Raw genomic sequence first — 17,701 nt, forward strand, 5'->3', positions numbered from 1 at the left:
GAAAAGTGATAGAGTGCTAACCTTGAAAGCAAAGCCAAGGGAGACGGAGAGTCCCTGAGTTCAAGCCCCAGTCCAGGAACAACAGAACAAAGTAGGTAAACAAATAGGAGTCAGGACCAGGGCTAGTGTTGAAAATGAGAATGTGCAGCCAGAGTAGGGGCCAGGTAGCCAGGGAGCAGGCCCCAAACCATTTAGGCAGATCATATATTACAGGGTAGACAATGCTGGACCAAAACAGATATGCACTAAGCCCAACATTTTGCTGGAATTGGGTGTCATAATTTGGCTTTTAGTTCAATTTCTGCTAGACCTGTCTGCTCTTAAAAATGGAACAGTGTGTACAATTCATAGCCACATCAGTTCTTGATATGGTTAATCCAGATGACCGTTTTTGAAGATGTGATTGGCTAATTAGTATTCATTGTAATTCTGGAATTTCATTTCAACAATATTATGCAAATGGAAAGTGAAATGAAATGTGTGATAGCAAAGTGGCCTGTTTATCATCTGGGACTCATTGGTCACCGTAAACCTGGGGCTTGGCCACGAGGGCAACTTCTTCAGCATCTGTCTCTCTCAGGTCACAGGAGTAATGGCACACAGATAAGACACCTCCAGAGCCTTTTCTAAAACAAACAAACAAACAAACAAACAAAAAACCTATAACTTTGTGGTATGTGCCAATACAAGGACTTGAACTTGGGGCTTCATGCCCCCCCCCCTAGTTTTTTCATTCAGGGTTGATGCTTTACCACTTGAGCCACAGCTCCACTCCAAGCATTTTGCTGGTTAATTGGATATGGGAGTCTCAAAGGATTCATCAGGTATCTCTGCATTGTTTATTCAGGGCTTTTTCCCTAGTGGCAAAGTTTCTACTTTCGCACATTTTCTTTTTGTTGATGGTGGTGGTAGTGGTTATGGACCTGTCCCTGAGCGATTTTGCTCACGGCTAGGATTCTATTTCTTGGTGCCACAGCTCGACTTTCAGTTTTTAGATGTTTAATTGGAGTTAAGAGTCTCATTGCCGTACCTCCCTGGGCTGGCTTCAGACCGTGATCCTCAGATCTCAGCATTTTCAGCATGCACATTTCTTTTTAGTGTCCATCCTGCATTGTCACTGATTTTGTTTTTCTTTATTCCTGGATTCCTACATAAAAACATTAAAGTACATGACCTTCATTTTGACACAGATCCCAAAGTCCCCATTGCTGTATCCCTCTAGACTCAGTGACAGTGGAAACGGGTATATTTTTAGACAGCATTTCCTTGGGAAACATTCTCTCTTTTATATTTTATCAATACTCCCTGGTTAGTGTTTTAAACCAATATTTACAACACTGCCTAAGAGCTTTGAGGATAAATGGATTTTAATAAAGAAGAGCTGTTTTACAGTGTCTCATAATCAGGAAAGTAAGATAGGTGGTGGAGACATCCAGAGATGTCAGCCACCAGAGAATATGAGGTCACTGAGACACAGCAGGAACCACTGGGGCAGGCAAAGTCACTGAGGGAAAACGCAAGGGAGCAGCCATCTATCTGTACCACACAGCACTAAAGTATCCGCAGACATGCAGTCCTCCTGCCCTTGCCCATTGGTGGCAGTGTTGGGTATAGAAATGTGTTCTAAGGGCCAGGAGCATAGCCTAGTGGTGGAGTCCTTTCCTAACATGTGCGAAACCCTGGGTTCAATTCCTCGGTACCACACACACAGAAAAAGCCAGAAGTGGCACTATGGTTCAAGTGGCAGAGCACTATCCTTGAGCAAAAAGTGTCCAAGGAAAGTGCCCAGGCCCTGAGTTTAAGCCCCAGGACAAAGAAAGAAAGAAAGAAAGAAAGAAAGAAAGAAAGAAAGAAAGAAAGAAAGAAAGAAAGAAAGAAAGGAAGGAAGGAAGGAAGGAAGGAAGGAAGGAAGGAAGGAAAGAAAAGAAAAGAAAAGAAAGAGAAAGGCAAAAAAAAAAGACTTTGCATTAATGTGCTCAGGCCTGGCCTTTGTCCCATTTATCATTTTATTATTATTATTATTATTATTATTATTATTATTATTTTGTCCTAAACTTTGAAATCAGGACCTTGTACTTGCCAGACAGGTGATCTACCACTTAAGCTATATATCAGCCCTTTTGACATATTAATTTTTGAACTAGGATCTCTTATTTATGTTCAGGCTGGCCTAGACTGCAGTCCTGCTATTTATGCTTCTCTAGTATTTGAGATCGACAGGCATGTCATACCATACCTGTTGCCCAGTCTTTAGAAATCAGACACTTATGACTGCAGTAAGGCTGTAGGCTCAAGGTTCTGGGCTTTAATCAGCAATCCAGCACATGAAAGATGCTATGATACACAGCAACAGGGAATGGTGACAGCAGGAAGTGACCACTAGTGTTTCAGCTCCTGAGTGGGTCTGGCATGCTGAAACCCTCAGTTCCTACAATGATTGGTATTACAGCTCTAGAATCTAAAGTATCAGGAGCCTCAGACCTTGATAAAAGCCAGCATTACAGTTCCCAAGTCCAGGGTGTCTTAAACCCATTTCTTAATGCTTGGGCAGCTTGCTGGAACTCCTGTAACAAACCAAAGTCCTCACTTTCTCTTCTCTTGTTCTGCTTTATCTCTTTTTTTAGCATCAGCTCTCTGCCCTCCCTAGCCTTTTCTCTACTTCTGACATCCCTTGTCATTTCTGCCTTGGCTGCTAGCTGAAACTTTTCAGTTGCCTCTTGTCATTGCTGCTGATAGTGCAGCTGCCACCTCCATTGCTCTGGTTCTTACTTCTCCTGTCACTAGTTCAGGGTTAAGGAAAGCTATTTTAAATTTTCCCAGTCCTGGGGCTTGAACTCAGGGCCTGAACACTGTCCTTGATCTTTCTCAGGGCTAGCGCTCTCACTTGAGCCACAGCACCATTTCTTGCTTTTTCTTTATATGTGGTACCAAGGAATCAAACCCAGGGTTTCATGCATGCTAGGCAAGCACTCTACCACTAGGCCAACGAAAGCTTTTTTAACCAACCTGCTGATATAGTGCCAGAAAGCAACACAGGAAGTTGCCCTTGAGGTGACTTGAAAAGTGAGTCTATCTACTTAAATGGTCTGAAATTGGGTGTGACAAGGGGTTTGCACCAATCATGTTGGACCTTCATGCATACTTCATCCTTTATGCAAATGAAGAGCTATCTTTGCACCAATCAAAGCACAGCCTTTCTTGCAAATTAAGGATTGTATTAGCACCAATCAATAGCCTTCTACTGGATCTCCAGAGGAAGTACTTTTCCAGTGGGCCTGGGAGAAAAGTGACTGCTAAAGTTCACTGAAACTCAGCAATGGCAGAAAGTCTGGTACAAGCCGCTTGGAAACCATGGCTGCCTTCTGCAACTGGAGCTGTGTTTGGGCAGCAAGCAGCTGGGGTTGTAGGGCAACTTCCTCAAGGTGCTTATGTTGTGTTCAAAGCAGCAAAACTGCCATAAGGGCAACAGGCAGCTTCTTAGGGCCAGTCCTGGGCTCAGGGCACCTGGACTGACATTCGTCAGTCAGGACTCAAATCACCCAAGTCCCTAATCTCTTAGCTTATTGAGAGGAAAAGTAAAACCTTAAAAGGGGTGCTTATACCAAGTCTATCATTAACATTAGCAGTGCTTTTAAAAACAGTATTTAACAGGGCTCTAATCTTAGTCAAACTCCCTTGAAGAAAGTTGGGTCTTCTTACCTATCTCAAGGTCCTCTGCCTTCCCATTCACATTGGCACCTTTCTCTTGCCTTTGTAGTGGGTAGCTATTTTGGATTTTGGAGCTTGTTGTTCACGGACACCCAGTGTCCTTGTTCTAATGATGTCTTCCCCGTCATGGAAGGCTCTGTAACAGGGGCTGGCCTACTTCAGCTTGATTTTCTTCTCATTATTCTTGTGAACTCTGAGATCCACAGTCCATCCTTAGAGTCAATAGTTGGGGCAAGATGGAGCCCTAGCTTTCCAAACACCTGCCTTGCTTTCTGGTCTAGCCTGGGAACTAACTGAGCTAGAGGCTGTTGAAGCAGGAACATTCAGCATGAGACTGAAGCTATTTCCTTTTCTGGTAAAATCAAGAACAAAGCATTTGAGCTTTTCTTGAGACCATGTGTCACATACAAAAACAACCCTTTATGCCAGCAAGGAGAAAACACAAACCTTCCTACCTGCATCTGCCTTACTCCTAGCTTTGGACCCTCTGTTCCACACCCGTGCCCACAGGGTTCCCCTGTGAGGAATGAGAGCTGAGCAAGCTGGAAACTCACCAGCTCACACCACAGCAGTGGGCAGTATTGCCAGATCAGAGTCCTTATGCAAGGAAGGACCTAGGCTATCCCTGTGCCAAAAATTCAGCCCCAGGACCCCACTGGGGGCCCTTCCTGGGAGACAACTGCCGAGGACTGGCCTAGGAGGTGGTCTCCAGTCATTGTCAGCCAAGGGAATAAGGGGAGAACTGATCCCCCCCTCTTGAACACACACATACACACACACACACACACACACACACACACACACACACCTTCCTTCTTATCTCGAAACAAGAAAACAGGCTCCATGTGCTTCCACTCACAGCTCTTCCCACCGTCTCTCCAGCATCCAAGTGGCCCTAATTAAGAAAAAAGAAATATTGCTAGAGGCATTACCCAGACCTGACACTTGCTCCCCACTCCTTCCAGAGCTGTAACTGTGATAAATGACTCATGGTTAGAGATTATAATGAGATGGGCCAGCTGATGAATTCCAACAAAGCCAAAGTTACCCTGAGCGAGTGCATCTGTTGCCCAGCTCACAGGCCAGCCGAGAGCACTAAGAGCCTAAGAGCTTTGGTCTGAGAGCATTAATCTTAGTGGCTCTATGTGTATACTGGTACTAGGACTTGAACTCTGGGCCTGGGCACTGCCTCTTAACTGTTTCACTGAAGGCTGGCATTCTACCACTTGAACCAGAGTGCCACTTCTGGCTTTATGGTGGTCCTACCCAGACTGGCTTCAAACCTCAATCTTCAGATCTCAGCCTCCTGAGTAACAAGGATTAAAGGTGTGAGCTACCAGCCTTGAGCTTTTGACTGTTTCTCCTTCATGCATAGCCTGCCCTCAGAGGTGCTCTGCGGCTTGCTAAACATGTTATCTCTGCAGGGATTGCTGCATGCATGGCTTTACTGGAAGGACTGTGCAGGTGGCTGAGCTAAGCCAGTGGGTGGCATTGTGGTTTGGCACCAGCCTAAACTGAGCCCTGTATGTGGAGCTGAGGACCCTCAGGAGATGTAGATGTCACTACCTGCCCCAGATGTGGACCCCAATGACTACAGTTAACACAAAGACAACACAGAGCAGAGGTTAACAAAACAAACTCAGAGCTTGGCACACAGTTCAGGTCCAAGACAGACTATGATCCATTGTGTGGCCCTACACAGGTCCCTCTCTTTTACCTGCATGGTATAGGGATCCAGCCATCTCAGAGACCTGCTGGGAATGGGTTTGGCTAATGATGGGTATTCTGCCTGACCTGGATGCACAGCACCCTGGAACCTTCAACCAGCTTCTGTCCTTCCTGCTCCCATTCAGTATGACAGGTAGCCTAAGACATGAGACCAATAGGCCAGAGGGATATGGACTTTGGCAGAGCAGATCATGGCTTCCTGGCCTCAAAGTAGTCAGATCTTGAACCATGATGATTGGTTGATTTTTTTTTCTTCTGACAATGATGAAATTATTATCTGGTGAGAAATCAGAGAAGCCATATTTTGAGAGGTCAGATCAAGATTCTTTATCAGAAGGCCACTGACTGCAGGTAGACTCTCGTTGCAGAGTCCTGCTGCCCTGCAAATACATTTAACACTGTCAGAAAACTGAGCCATGAGAGCTGGAGAAGAGGGAAAGAGCAAAAAAAAAACAATACCAACAAACCAGATCAGCTCCAGTGGAGATGTGAGACACCATGTTAACTGAGAGGAGCACCAAGAGACACAGAGAAATGTCACAGGACAGGAGGCATGGCATACTTGTACTTGAACTGGTCCAGATCTAAATAGATCGGATCAGGGGCAGGTCACAGGTTGCTTAAGAGTTCACAGCCCAACACTGGAAGGTTCAGTAACATATTGTCCAATTCCCTGCCACTATCTCTAGAAATTCAGGTAGACCGTCACTTGGGAAGTAGGACATCCTTGCCTCCATGAAGACAAGATGGCACCAGTTAATCGAATACCCTATCATCCACCACATGGCTAGGATAGTGCCAGTTAGATTCAGTCCCCTACTTCTCTAGGAAGGTCATTTTTTTTCTTTTTGCCAATCCCAGGGCTTGAACTCAGGGCCTGAGCACTGTCTTTGGGCTTTTCCAAGGCCTAGTGTTCTACCACTTGAGACACACAGCACTACTTCTGGCTTTTTCTATGTATGTGTGGTATTGAGTAATCAAGGGCTTTGTGCATGCTAGGCGAGCACTCTACCACCAGGCTACGCTCCTGGCCTAGGAAGCTCATTTCTATCATGCAAGATACTACCATGAAAAACCCAAGGGGATGAGAGCTACTTCCATAGGAAGGTATTTGTCAGGAGCCTGGATGTCATTTTGGACAAGCCTGGTTCCTCCCTCTGAGTTGCCCCACATGTGACTAGAGGCAGAAGCCTTGCATGTGTACATGGTTGTGTACCTGAATGTATGTGTGTCTCATTTCATGTCTGGGGACCAACATTGAGACTTTATGGTGCTAGAAGCATCTCTCTCTCTCAGAGGCTTTGGCTCAGCTAAGAAGGGACATTTTTGCTGACCTCGCCAGCACAGGCTCACTTGGACTCCTCTTCCTTGATTCCAATGTTATGCTAGAATTTGATCACGAGATAAAGAGAAGCCACATATTGAGAAGTCTAATTGGGAGTATTAGAAAGCCAGCGACTGTGAGCTGACACATAACTCCCCAAAACTTGCAGCTTCAAATACACTTGCTAGAGAACAAATAACATTGCTAGAGAACAGAGCCACGAGAGTAGTAAAGAAAGAGCAGTTAAAAAGGGTTGCCACAAGGAATCTGCCACGAGGTTCAGAAAAAGAGTTTATGGGGAGAACCAAAGTGTGGGGTTGCACTCTAAGGATGTAATGGTAGAGAGAGATTATACAGGGAAGGGTGAAAAGAAGGTATGACCACAGCTGATGAGTGACCTCAGAGCCTGGGGGACCTCCCCCTGACCTGTAGGTATTCAGAGACCAGTTACCAGGCAGTTACAGATGCTGAGTGGGGACTTCTAAGGAGGGCCACATATAGTTTTGCATTGGGAGAGAACAAAGAGGAAAAGATTAAATGTGGTTACCAGTAGGGAGAAAACAAAGGGAAGGGGCCATTTTCCCAGGCCGACCTAACAAAAACAATCTCAACAAATGAGATCGACTCTAATAGAGAGCTTAAAAGGGATGCCATGGTCACCTGAGGAGAGTCAGGAGAGGCATAGCACAAAATGGCGGCCAACGTGGTCAGGGCCCATATAGGGTCATGGACCAGGAGGTGTGGGAGGAGGAAGAGGTCACACGGAGCTTGAGGATTCAAAGAGTCTTGTGAGTGCGTGGTAAAAGTCTGGTAGGTCCAGTAACCTCTTAGCCAAGTCCCCACCCCTGCCTCTAGGAATTCAAGCACACACATCACCTGAGGATAGGAGTCTACTTCCAGGACTTTTTGAAACTTTCCTATCATCCACCATGTTGCCAAGATGGTACCACTAAGACCCAGTATCCTTATTTCACTGTCTTCCTTTCCTGGACACATCTGTTGTTGTCTCCTGATCCTCCTCACCTCTGATTTTTCTGGCTTTTTCCTGACTCTACCCAGCAGGCCACTGTTACACAGAGCAATTTGATCTGACCAGCACCATCTTGGCCATGTGGTCAGTGGTCTGGCATCTTGTCTTCTGGGGGAAGGGCAAGTCTTGCTTCCCAGATGATGGGTGTGCCTGAATTTCTAGAAGAAGGGAAGTCCCACCCCCAGCTGATGGGCATGCCTGAATCCCTAGAGACAGGAGTGGGCACTTATGCGATAGGTTACTGAACTTGTCAGTCCTGTGCCTGGTACTGAGACCTTCCTGTGACCCTGCCTCCTGACCTGACCCTATATAGACCCCCAACCAGCTCAGGTACCATTATGCCATGTCATGTGTCTCCCTGTTCTCGCCTGTCTCTTGGTCACCATGGTGTCCACCATTCAGCTCTCCATTGGAGCTGAATTGGTTTGTAAGTATTGGTTTTGTTCTTTCCTCTCTGGCCTTCATGGTCCTGTTTCCTAACCGAGTTAAGTGTATTTGCTGGCTGCAGGTCTGTATAACTGGCCACCTGCACACCACTAGTGCTCCAGTAAAGACTCCAAAATTCGACCTCTCCAAATGTGGCTTCTTTATTTTCTCATGATTGGATTTATATTTAAGGTATAATGTAGGACACAACAATCACCTTTTCCCAGAGCTTTCCCAGAGGAAAAACCATAGAAGGAAGAGGATGAAGTAGTGAAAACTATGACAGAGAGTTTTCACTGCCATTCCTCCTTTTGCCTGTCGTCTCTGATGATGGGTCTAGGCTTTTCCTGGTGGCACCTGGTCACCTGAATTACAGGTACACTTCCCAGCTCTGAAAATCGGTGAAGACAAGCTACTAAGGTAAAGAGGATGGCTTGTAAATAGAGATGTTACCTAAAAACCAGGGAGAGATGAGAACTGAGGGCTGGATCCCAGTAGCCACTCTGGGAGGTGAGGATGGGGACCATGAGCTAGGAGGGTGATGTGAAGCGACAGAGTGTTCTTGATCCTGAAATTTCTGAAAGCTTCATGAGAATGCGGATGGCACCTTTCACACTTCCCTGTGCCTGAAAGAAAATGTTCTTGTCTTGTTTTAGCCACTACTATTTTGGGTTTCTGTTTATGCAGCTGAACTTAATCGTAAGGGAACACTAAATGAGCCTGACCAGCCATGGTGTTACAGGCCATTTTCTGCTCCATAGAGCATTTCACCATCTGCCTCAGTATCCTGGTAACCTCCCCACAACCTCCCACCATGGTTACACAGTGCCTCTACCCCATAGTACCTGGGCTATGTGCCAGGCGGGCAACCTGGCAATCATTCTGCCCACTGGGACCCAGGAGGAAGCTCTGCCATGTCTGCAAATATACAGCAAACGAATCTTCCGTACAGATCTTGTTCCTTTGATATTGCCTAGCTTGGCCTAGATTTACCATGCTGTGCCATTCCCACTTAGTGAAAGGGAATAATTAATTCTGATTTCGAAGTAGGGATACTGAATCTAACCAGTGCCATCTTGACAGGTGCCATCTAAAAGTAGAGGCGGGAACTTGGATCATAGCTTATGGACCTGCCAGTCTTGGGTGGTGAAGTCTCAAGCTCCCTGTGACCCTGCCTCCTGACTTGACTCTCTAGGCATGAGTACGACATCCCACCAGTCTCTTGTTCTGTCCTGTTCTGTCACCTGAGTCTCCTCTGATCAACATGGCATCCTACTTTAGCTCCTCATTGGAGTTGATCTGGTTTACTGATATTGTTTTTCTGCTCTTTGCTTCCTCTCCTGCTTTCATGGCTCAGTTTTATGTCAGTATTAAATGTATTCATGGGGCTTTGGGTCTTGGGCACAAGAGTCTACCTACAGTTGCTAGTAAAGACTCCCAATTCAACCTCACAAAATATGGCTTCTCTGTTTTCTCACTGGGTGCAAGTGGCTCACGCCTGTAACCCTAGCTGCTCAGGAGGCTGGGATCCGAGCATCGTAGTTTGAAGCCAGCCCAGGCCAAAAAGTCCATGAGTCTCTTATCTCCAATTAATAAGCAAAAAGCTGCAAGCGGAGTTCAAGCCCCAGTACTGGCACAAATCTCTGAGCAGCCAGCAGTGCCGACTAAGCATCAAGGATACCAGGCTGGCTATATCCTGTGCCAAGAGGAGCTGCAGGTGCAGTACCTTCCCCTGAGGGTGACTCTGGGAGAAGAGTTCCTGGAGCTGACAGAGTTGCACTGATGGCCCACTGAAACAGACAGTACAACTCCTAAGTCCAGCATCTCTAAAGAATGTGGGGTCCTGCAGAGGGCCAGGAATATCCTGGTGCCTTAAGGGCAAGCTTCATGAGGGATCCAGCCATACTCCAGAAGTTCCCCAGGCACGTGCTCCAGTATTGGGGGTTGAACTCAGTGCCTGGTCACTGTTTCTTACCCTCATCCACTCAAGGCTAGTACTCTTCCACTTAAGCTACACTTCCACTAACAGAATTTTGTTAGTTAATTAGCAATGAGCCTCAAAGACTTCCTTACCTGGGTTGGGCTTTGAACATTGGGACTCAACTCAGCCTCCCAAGTAGCTAGGATTACAAGTATTAGTACCAGGCCCCTGGTTTACATTTCTTTCTTTTTTTTTTTTTTTTGCCAGTCCTGGGCTTGAGCTCAGGGCCTGAGCACTGTCCTTGGACTTTCTCAAGGCTAGAGCTCTACCACTTGAGCCTCAGCACCACTTCCGGCTTTTTTTTTTTTTCTATATGTGGTACCGAGGAATCGAACCTGAGTCTTCATTAGAAATCATTACACCTAAAGGAAAGACTGTGGAAATGTAGCTAAATGGAGCTTTTATTGGAAGATCATAAAGTCAGCTCTGCCCATCCTTGGGATGCAACAGCAGGCCCCACCCCCTCCCAGAGCCCACAGCAGGGTGGAGCCATGCATCAGGCCTGTTGGGTGGGTGCCTCCTGCCAGGGTGGCCCATTTGTTCATTGTGTGGCTCCGTGCCTGGCTTTTAATAGCACTGGTACCATTATCAAGAGGAGTTAATGGATCCATTTAGGCTGTGCGGATAAGAATTCCATTAACGTTCTAAGAATTCCATTAATGTTCGCTCTGACCTTTGCTAATTCCAGTGTCATTAGCAATGCATACGTTTCAAAATCTCCTTAATGCCAAAAAGGGGGAAAAAAGCAGTAATGGGAGTGTGCTATGCTTGCTTAATGAGCCATAAAACGAACCAAAGATGATTTCTTTCCCGCCGTCAGCCCCCTGGTTAAGTAATGACCAGGGCACACAAGAAAGCCATATATCTTACCGGCCCCCAGCTAAGACATTGGCTCCTCTAATCACAATTGATTAAAAGGTAACACACACACACACACACACGAACACTTCATCCTTCATTATCTCCAAATTATTTTCTAAGTAATTAGTTTCCCCATCATCATTCAGGGAAATTGTTACCACATTGGTGTGTGTGTGTGCCAGTGCTGAGGCTTAAATTCAGGGCCTGGGTACTGTCCCTTAGCTTTTACACTCAATGCTGGTGTTCTACCACTTGAGCCATAGCTCTGCTTCCCGCGCCGCCCCCCCCCCCCCCACTGCAAGTTTAGCCGAGATGTTGAAATCTTTCCTGCCCAGGATGTCTTCAAAGAGAAATCCTCATTGGGCTAGGAGCATGGCCTAGTGGTAGAGTGCTTGCCTAGCTTGCACAAAGACCTGGGTTCAATTATTTGGTACTACATACTAGAAAAGCCAGAAGTGGTGCTGTGGCTCAACTGATAATGCTCTAGTCTTGAGAAAGCCCAGGGACAGTGGTCAGGACCTGAGTTCAAGCCCCAGGACTGGCAAGAAAGGGAGAGAGAGAGAGAGAGAGAGAGAGAGAGAGAGAGAGAGAGAGAGAGAGAGAGAGAGAGAGAGAGAGAGAGAGAGAGAGAGAAGGGAGGGAGGGAGGGAGGGAGGGAAGGAAGGAAGGAAGGAAGGAAGGAAGGAAGGAAGGAAGGAAGGAAGGAAGGAAGGAAGGCAGGCAGGCAGGCAGGAAGGGAAAAAAAGAAGAAAGGAAAAGAAAAAGTTCTCAGATCTCAGCCTCCTGAGTAGCTACTATTAAAGATGTGAGCCACCAGTGCTCAGCTCTTATTTGATTTTTTAAAAAAATATTGTTATATAAGAATTAGATCAGCAAGATACAGAGAAGCCACATTTTGAGAGGCTGAATCAGGAGTCTTTATTAGGAAGCTAGCAACTGCAGGACACATGTCGCCAGAAAACTTTCAGCCTGAATGCACTTAACACTAGAAAGAAAACTAAGACATGAGGGTAGTAAAGAAAAGAAAGAGCAGGAAAATACCAGATAAACCCTAATGGAAAGCTGAAGAGGTGCCATGGTGAGAGCCAGGAGACCTGGCATGGCACCTGAGTTGGTCAGGGTCGTGGCCAGAGGGCAGGGTCACAGGGAGCTTGAAAGTCTCATGAGTTTATAGCACAGGGCTGGTCCTATCTCTAGAAATTCAGGCATGCCCCTCACCTGGAGGTGGGACTTAACCTTCATCCACCAAGAAGACAGATGGTACCAGGTACACCCAATTACCTATCAGCCACTGTGTCGTCAAGATGGCACCAGTTGGACCTAGTATCCTTAATTTCATTATATAAGCTTGGCTAGGACTGGGGTGGGGCACCCTGAATCTTCCACACTTAAACTGTCAATTTGGACAGACCCATTCTAGGTGGGAGGTTATTTTGTAAACTCTCTTTGTAAACGTAAGTAGCTGACAGGTGTCCCAAGGATTTTGAAGAGTAGCCCCCTGCCCAAGAGGTGGGGGGCACCATTAAGCCCATATTCATATGTGATGTCACAAAAGACCGATCATAGAGGAGAGAGACCTGACCCCTAACCAGAAAGCCTTTCTCCCAGTGACAGAAAAGAACCAGGACAATGACATGAGCATACTGAGATGGAGGCTAGTCAGAATCAGAGCTTTTTGTGGACTCCATCTATAAGTAATCTTAACCGTGGGTGAAATAGATTTGTGATGTTGGAAATTGGGACAGGTGAAACCTATTCGTGGGCCTGGGCAAGGTGGCCTCAGTTTACCCACTTACACTATTCTGCAAGAGTTTAGAGTATCCTTTGCTAAGGGCCAGTTGTAGCTGGGCAGGTGGAAGACTCGGGTTGCATCACTAAAGTCCTGGCCACGTTTTTCCTGTATCCTGGTGGTTTCCTGACAAAGAGGAGAATGTTGGTGTTTGAAATGGTCTCACCTCTTGCTATTTTTATGAGAGGCTCAGAACACAATTGTTAAAAATAGAAATAATGAGGGAAAGCAAGGTTTCTGACCTTGAGTCACAGGCCAGGACAAGCTCCCAGAATCCTCTCTGGCCTGGCGATGATAAATGATCATTGAGTTGTATTTGTCCTTAGCTAATTTATCCTTGGCCTGGCAGAAAGTTTCTGGGCTTTTTTTTTTTGGGGGGGGGGGAGAACCAGAAAGGTACTTCAGGCCTAATAGCTTTTCCTGGTCTTTTCTGGGCACTGGGTCCTGTACTTTCTGCCTGGCAATGCCATGTGGGGCCTCCAGGACTCTTCAAGGCCTTTCCTGGCATGGCTGAGCTGACTAAAAGCTTAGAAACCAGTATGGTGTTCAGATTTCTGGGAGGAAGTCCTGGGAGTCCCTGTCTCTCTGTTCCATCCCACTTCCCTGAGCTTTTGCCATGGGAGGAAGACTCATGGAACTCCCAGGAAGGCAGGCAGGGAAAGGAGAGGCAGGGGGAGGTAGAGTACTTAGCTGCTGAGGGTCCCAGCTCCCCAGAGCAGGAGCTTAAATGCAAGGATATCGATACTCAGGAGGCTGAGATCTAAAAATTGACGTTTGAAGGCAGGAGAGTCCACAAGACTTTTATCTCCAGTTCCAAAAAGCAGGGAGTAAAGGTAAGGTTTAAGTGGTTGGGCAAAAAAGCTAAGGGACCTAGGCCCTGAGTATCAACACCAAATACATACATACATAGCAGGAAGAAGGGACGGGGGAGGGAGGGAGGGAAGGAAATTCCTTACATCTGAAGCTTCTCAGGATCTCAGGAGATACTGCTGCTGGCCATAGCCTAAGGCCAAGGTTCAGTTGCCTCTCCAGAGCAATAGATATCTATGCTGGGTACTCTGACTCTTGATCAGGTCCGTAAGTGCTTATTTTGTTTGTTTGCTTTTTTGCAGCACTGGGGATTGAACTCAGGGCCACCTATATGCAGGCTATTGCTCCACCACTTGAGTTATAGTCTAGCCTTTTATTTTATATATTTTTCAAAGACAGGGACTCAATAAGTGCTCCTGCCTTTACTTCCTAGTAACCAGGATTACCGGCATGCACCACTGTGCTTGGCTTTCCTCCAGGCTCTTGAAATAGAGTGTCACTGGAGTACAGGAGGGAAAAAGGAGTCTTTCTTTGAAAAGCAACTTCAGCCTTTAATAACAGGGGCAGACAGATATGGGCAGCTTGGCCAGCTGACTGTCTAAGGACAGGGAGGCAGATTGGCTCCTGTTAAGACCCCAACCTGAATCTACCCATAGTGACAACTGAGTGTGGGCTGAGCTGTTCTGCCCATCATATCCAGGTTTCTCAGGAAAATGTCCTCTATTGAGGCCTACCACATCAGTGAAGTTCCCATCTGAGTCTGGTGGTAAGGGGCACTGAGACCCTACCCTGACTGCCTTACCCTGTCCCTCTGAGCAAAGCTGCCCCAGGCTCTATGGCCTTAGAGCATGGAGTGTGTTTTGGACACATAGCCTGGCACAGAAATAGCAGCATGGAGGGAGGATCAGGAACACAGAGGCAATAGGGGATAAAGGAGAGTATGGTGTCCTCCCTCTCTGCCTTGGGTCATTCACCATGCCTCCTGTATGGGGCACTCTCCAGCTCAACTGTGAGGTCACCTAGCCCCTGTTCACCTTTAATGACAGGAGACAGTGGAGAGAGATGGACAGTCTGGGGCCAGTGTCCCAAGTATTGGGTTTATTGGGGCTGCTGGGAGATTTTGTTGTGGGAAGGAAGGGCCTCTGGGAAGGGTCAAGAGCTCTGGCATGAATGACAGGAATAGTGCCACCAAGTTGTGTTCATGAAAGAGTCCCAAGAAGAGGCAGAAGTAGATGGGGCCACCTGTAGGTGAGGTGCTGGGCAGGGGACAGGGTTCTCTCTGTGTGTGATATGTACATGTTTGGATAAGGGTTTTAGGCTCTGAAGATGGCATTTGATCCCATATCATTGTGAGTAGGATATAGGGGAATCTGGAGAAAAGGGGAGGGATGGTGGGGACAGCCATGGCATAGGCTTTGTGTGTCATATGCTTCGTCTTTCTGGGGCCAGTGCTAAGGAACAAAGCTGAGAACACTTCTCACCCCACCCTCCCATCCCAGCCAGAACTGGAGACAGAGATCCTTTGGACAATGTCCTAAATAAGAAATCTGAGAACCTCCCCTTCCCTCCCCCTCCAATAAAAAGGAGCTTTGATCATTTGCTCAGTGAACAAAACCCAGGTAGGTAGGTTGGCTGCCCCAGAACTGACTAGCTGCCCATGGGAGCAAGCCAGTCTTGTTCAGGGCTTGGAAAAGCTGCTTCCTGGAGATTCCTGGCATGGAAGTTGCTACAGAGGCCTGACTTGACAGCCCCAATGCTAAATAATACCCTCTTCCAGTGTCCCAGCCAGTCCCAATGGATGACCCAGCACATGAGTCCAGGCGCTGTAGACTGTGGCCTCTGCTTGCTCATGAGACAGAAAGGTGAACAGGAATAAAAAGTGGCAGACATCGATTATGGCTGGTAACATGGATCCTATCATGGCATTTCTTGTTCCCATAGTACCTCAGGCTCCTGTTAAAAGCCTTCTTCTTCCCAGAATTCCCAGGGTGTCCCCTTCACCAATGAAAACAGCCAAGGCAGTGCATGTCCAAGCCAGAAAGCAATCAGTGCAAAGCCTAGGGGGAAAAATGGGAGAGATCCCTTACTATAAAATCCACTCCTTGAGAAGACTCTATTGGAGACACTATTGGATTCTTCTTTAGGGCCTTCTCCTCATGGGAAACTTCTGCTGCTTTTTTTCATAGCTATTCATTCATTTTCAAATAACCTTTTTCTTATTCAAGTTTTCACGGTTGCTGACTTCCTTTCTTTACTGGTTCCAGAAAGCAAAAAGGACCCATCCAATAAATAATATGATTTATATTTCTGCTTTACCATCTCAAATGACAGCTCAGATGCACTTTTGACCACTATCATTTGCCAACCCCACAGAGTCCTAAAAGGGGTTCTTTGGAGCTTGAAAACTGTTTTCCTATAGATCTACTTAGGCACATCTCAAGACTGGGGCCCTTGTCCAAACAAGGATGGTTACTGGTCATACTTAGTGCCTCTGCCACTGAAAGAGGTCTGGGGAGTGGGGGGATGGAAAAGTGCTGCTTCTTGTCAATAGAGTGCAGCTTTCTTTCTGGTGGTGGAACTGACAAAAGCTTCCAAAAGAGAAGCATAGCAGTGATGGGCCCTCCCCCAGGGGAACCAGATGTGTGGTATTATAGATCTTGAGCTTAAACTGTCAGAGACTTGATCCTTAAAGCTCTATGAAACTCTTCTAGGGACTGGGACCCAACATTTCTCACTGACTACTCTTCACAATCTTTCTTTTTGGCTTGCTTTTTTTTGGGGGGGGGGTCATGGGGCTTAAAGTCTGGGTCTGTGCGCTGTCCCTGAGCTCTTCAGCTCAAAGCTACCACCCTACTCCTTGAGCCACAGCCCCACTTCCCGTTTTCTAGTGATTAATTGGAGACACGAGTCTCACGTTCTTTATTGCCCAGGATGGTTTTGAACCACGATCCTCAGATCTCACCCTCCTGAATAGCTAAGATTATAGGCATAAGCCACTGTGCCTGGCAACCTTCTGTCTTCCTTCAGCTCAACTCTCCAACTTCTGTCACCTTCTGTCTTCTACAGTCCCTTGTTTCTTCCACCTCTTCTCCCTGTCCTTGATGCTGTCTTTATGTTTCCATCTGCTGAACTGTTGTTACCACTTCAGTCACCAGCTCTCTAAAATATTGAAAAGTAAAATAAAATAAAAAATGTTGCAGCACTAAAAGGGAATCACAAAAGAGTTTGTCAAGGTAGATTTTAAAAGTGAGAACAGCTTCCTTATTTTTTTTTTTGCCAGTCCTGGGCTTGAGCTCAGGGCCTGAGCACTGTCCTTGGACTTTCTCAAGGCTAGAGCTCTACCACTTGAGCCTCAGTACCACTTCCGGCTTTTTTTTTTATATGTGGTACCGAGGAATTGAACCCGGTACTTCATGCATGCTAGGCAAGCACTTTAACCACTAGGCCAAACTCCCAGCCCAACAGCTTCCTTATATAGCTAGAGAAGGAGGCAGAGCTTGTGGATTGTTATGCTGTACCAATCAAAGCAGGACACAAAAATTACTCGTGCAAATGAAGGATTGTGTTTGCACCAGTCCCAGGCTTTCTGGGCTACTAGGGGAATTGTGCCTCCCTCTGGCCTGGGTGGAAATGGCTGCAGGATAAGCCAGGTCATCTAGAGCTGGCCCAGGCTTTGCTTAGAGTGATGCATCCCAAAACTAGGGTAGGTTGTCTGAACTAGTTAGGGCTGGAACATGTCTTCAACTCTTCCATTGCAGATGTATTATCTTTGCACCTGCTGGAGTGTCCTCAGGGGCTTGTGAAGTGTCTGAAAGCATGAGGCTGCCATGAGGGAGGTCCAGCCCTTTGCCTGTAAAAAAAAAGAAAGAAAGAAAATAGAAAAAAAGACTTCTTGGCTGACAGTTCCCAGCTCCAGTTCGGACATAAAAGAAGGGCCTGTCACAGGCTGCTCTTGACAGCTTTAATCCCACAGAAAGCCTTACAAGTATGTTTATAATAAAGCTTTAACACAGAACTAACAATTCTAAACTCACTTTACAGTCC

At 46.6% G+C, this 17,701-nt stretch overlaps 1 long non-coding RNA gene across 1 annotated transcript; it reads right to left on the reverse strand.

The window, feature by feature from the left end:
* Window positions 1–807: 807 nt before the first annotated feature.
* On the reverse strand, window positions 808–4,678 carry LOC150042580 (uncharacterized). The gene is made up of 3 exons (XR_016533579.1): window positions 4,517–4,678; window positions 3,700–3,920; window positions 808–1,147 (listed from the first exon to the last, which is right to left on the reverse strand). It is a non-coding gene; the product is annotated as an uncharacterized LOC150042580 (long non-coding RNA).
* Window positions 4,679–17,701: the final 13,023 nt, after the last annotated feature.

This window comes from Megascapheus bottae, chromosome 34, assembly GCF_031878675.1.
Source record: "Megascapheus bottae isolate mThoBot1 chromosome 34, mThoBot2.hap1, whole genome shotgun sequence".
NCBI lineage: Eukaryota > Metazoa > Chordata > Mammalia > Rodentia > Geomyidae > Megascapheus > Megascapheus bottae.